This window comes from Condylura cristata, unplaced genomic scaffold (assembly GCF_000260355.1).
Source record: "Condylura cristata isolate star-nosed mole 26May11 unplaced genomic scaffold, ConCri1.0 scaffold00046, whole genome shotgun sequence".
In the NCBI taxonomy this organism is placed as follows: Eukaryota; Metazoa; Chordata; class Mammalia; order Eulipotyphla; family Talpidae; genus Condylura; species Condylura cristata.
Genome location: NW_004567147.1, coordinates 591,189 through 595,215, shown reverse-complemented (window position 1 = coordinate 595,215; position 4,027 = coordinate 591,189).

Sequence of the window (4,027 nt, the reverse complement as noted above, 5' to 3'; positions counted from 1 at the left end):
TTAACCAAATCAAAACAGAACCTAGAAATGTAACTATAGAATTGAGGCTACCGAAGTGGAAGGAGCGGGAAGGGAGAAGCACTATTAGCTATGGTGGCGGACGCTGTAGCCTGTCGGTGAATGTGGTGTGGTTGCGTGTAGCTGAAGAATGTGATGCTATACTCTAAATCATACACAGTGTTGCAAACCAATGTTTCCTCAATTAAAAATTATTATATTAAGTGCTTGAAATTTGCAAGTTGTTAGATCTCTAATGTTCTCGACGCAAATGCTTGAGAATGCTGTGCTGACAGTGTTTGCTAACCTCATGCTGGTAATCATTTTGCAACAGACAAGTATCTAAAATAACACATGCTACTCCCTAAGTTCCCCCCAGTGATGTATATTAATTATACCTTATAAAGTTGAACAAAGAAAAGTTATGAAGGTATTTCCAATTCACCACTTCAAAGTAATAATCAAATAATTCAAATAGCACTATTAACATATTAATAACTACGTGTGACCTAACCTGGCTACCCAGATATTTTTTTATTTAACCAATAACAAGTGTGCTGACTATTCTATGTGTCAACTGGATCTAGCTAAGAGCTATCCAACTTTTTATTGCTTGGTGTATCTGTGACAGTGTTATCCAAACATAGCGATATTTAAAATCATAGGTGGAATTCAGATCACCCTCACAATGTGAAGTGCGTCATGTAAGTCAGTGCGGACCCCAAATATAACACAAATCTGGAAGAGCTAACTTCTTTTCCCTGCTTGAGCTTTGTCATGCATCTATTCCGGCCATAGAACATCCGTGGTCCTTGTCCACAGCTTCTGAACTTGAACTGGTTTCCCTGATTCTCACACTTTCATCCTTGAATAGAAATTACACTACTGATTTTCCTAGGTCTACGCATGAAATCAGCATTTCCTGTGACATATCAGCCTACATAATTGTGTGATGCAGCCCTTCATAATAAATCTCCTTTTATATTCAATGAATGGCCCATCGGTTCTAATTTTTATAGAGAACCTTGACAAGTACAATGTGTGACCTTTAAATATTGTTTTGGTTTTTTTATAGGTATACATATTGGATTAAAAGTTTAATAATTTTTCTCTTGTAAAATTTTATCATCATAGGGCCCGACCTGGTGGTGCAGAGGGTTAAAGCATAGCACTAATAACCTAAAGCCGCTTCACATGAGTTCGATCCCCACCCCTGACATGACCCACATGCCGGGGCAGACCTCTCCTGACCCTCCCGCTGCTCCCCTCAGCAGTGTGCTTCATCAATCATCCTGTTCTGCTCCCCACTCTGTCTCTGGTGAAGCCTCTCACCACCCCTGTACCTCAGTTCTGTATGCACAAATAAATAAATTTTAAAAATTATCATCATAATACGTTATTAGTCTTGTCAACTTTTCCTAAGGTCTTATTTCTTGGTATGCACCAAAGAAGTTACCTTTATTTTTAGAATTTATAGATCAATGCATGTGTTAATTCATCTGTAGGTCTTCTAGCCCAATTGTTTTCAAGTAAAAAAAAATCACTAGATGAATCACAGATGGAACCATACAAGGGAAGTAAAACTGTAAAAATGAACTCTTCTTAGGTCATCTACTTTGTCCCCATGTTGAATATGTAATATATTAGTGCCATTGATTTATTTTCATTTGATGGTTATTATCGTTTATTAAAGTGATTTAAACCCCATCTATTCAATTGTATGTACCTGATATAAAACTGTAGAATTTGACTGAACAGTTTTTATCATATTTTTAATTTTCTATTAATTGGAAACTATTTAAAAGAAATGCTTCGTGAATTTATATTTCCTATCTGTTGTGCTATATTTCAGACTTATATTTTAATCTGGTTGAGTATTCCAATGGTTGATCATTATGCCATGATTTTTTCTCAGGAAAAAATAATTACTAATCAGATATATTTGGTTCTCTTTGCAAAAACCAACCAAGTAAAATTTGATAGTAGACACACTCAAAAAACTGTCTCCACTAATTTATTTATGTAATGACAAATGACATGATGTAAATTTCCTATCAATGTTTGGGCTCAAAGGTATTGAAATTTACTTGCTTATAAGAATGAAATTATTTTGTTTGAAATACTGGCTTACAATACTATACCTGTATTAGGGGAATCAGTTCATATCTCTTCAAATATATGCTATAGTAATAGCTCCCAATATCAAAATACCAATTACACTCCCACAATGTATTGGGCTTCCCCTTTTTCTGCCCACCCCACTTCTGAGAACCTCAGTTCTGCAATCAGATTTCACATGTTTATTTGGGTTCATTTTTTCTGTTACTTTGCTTTCTTCCTTTTCTTCCTTTGCTTTTCTTTCCTTTTTATGTATCAAAGCAGCTAGTGTTTGTATTTATCCTTCTAGATTGTTTTTCTTAGCATCATACCTCTTAATGCACCCAAGTGGCATCAAGTAGCAAGATGTCCTTTCCTATAAATGAGTAGTTTCCCATGGCTTATATAAGCCACATAATCTTAAATCACCTACCTGTTGATGGGCATGTAGGTTTCCTAACTTGGCTATTGTAAATAGTGCCACAGTGAACTCAGATACATCTTTTATACATCACTCTATGTTCCTGGGCAGCTATCAAGCAGTGGAATGTCTCATCATACAGTAGATTTATTTTTAATATTTTGGACACCTCCACACACTTCCATGAATGTTGGATTAGTTTACATCCTGGCCACATTGTCTGAGGGTCTTTTTTCTCCACATTCTTGTTAGCAAACACTAGTTAATTCTTTGGACTTATTCCAGTCATAGCTCCTTAATTAATGAATGATACTAATAGAGTATTAAATAATATATCTTTTTTATCCCCTTGCTAAAGCAAAACAGTGATTCCCATTTAGGATTCCAACATATGAGGTGATTTTTCACACAGCTTCTATAAGTATTTTGTATATATTTTTTATTGTTACCAACCCACTTTTACTGCCTGAAGTCATTTACTTGAAAATCTTGTTTTAAAAACCATTAATATCTTTTTGTTGTAAAAACACACTGGATTTTAACTTCTATGGTTTTGCCTCACTCTTTTTCTCTTGATGTTCTCTGAAAAATTAAGACTTTAGGGAATCTATAAAGTTTGACTTCAGTACCATACACTTCATGAACATGATTCCACTCTTCCAAATAATGTATAAATTTCACTTCTGGAAAGCCTGTGCACTTATTAGTGTTATCACTTATTAGTAATTTATCAGTCAGGACTGAATAATTTGGGGTAGATGTCTTCTATATCATAATACTCTGGTATTAAACTCTAGATAAAAACCAGTTCATTTGCTTTTATTCATATTCCTCCATTTTAATTCATAATATGTGGAGCAGGATGTACAAAATTAATTTAATTTTGATGATTTTAAGAATCATCAATTTCTTACCCTATGATGTAATATCCCATTTGGAAAATCAACTGTCCACACACATGAAGAAACTTTTACTGTTATATCTGCATGTGTTTAACCCATGTGAAAGAACATATTAGGATCATAGAGACGAATTCATTAAGTTGGTTTAAAAGGTAACAAGAAAATAGAAAGTTTATTTTAATATACATTTCAAATTTAAGATGACAAAGGTTAGAAATACTAAGCAGCTATTGTTCTCTAGGTAAATTTGAGATTCAAATTCTGGCCCTTGGAGTTCTATTATAATACTTGTTTCATACATATTTTCCCTCTTTTAACTATTTTATATGTCTTTACAATATTTTCTCATGCTTATAGAGCTGGAATATTTGTGATAAATCCTCATGAATGTTGGTATGAGATCTTGGTCACAAAATCCTTAAAACTCTTAAAGCAAAGTCCTAGATTTCAATTTTAATTAGCTATTATTAAATTTGGTTTTTCTAATCACATACCATCCCACATCAGAGAAGTAAGGATGGTATGAAAGTACTGATTAACTTATAGAAGCACAATATGTTATGAGTATTTACTAAAATTTAATGTTAACAGTCCAACATATATATATATA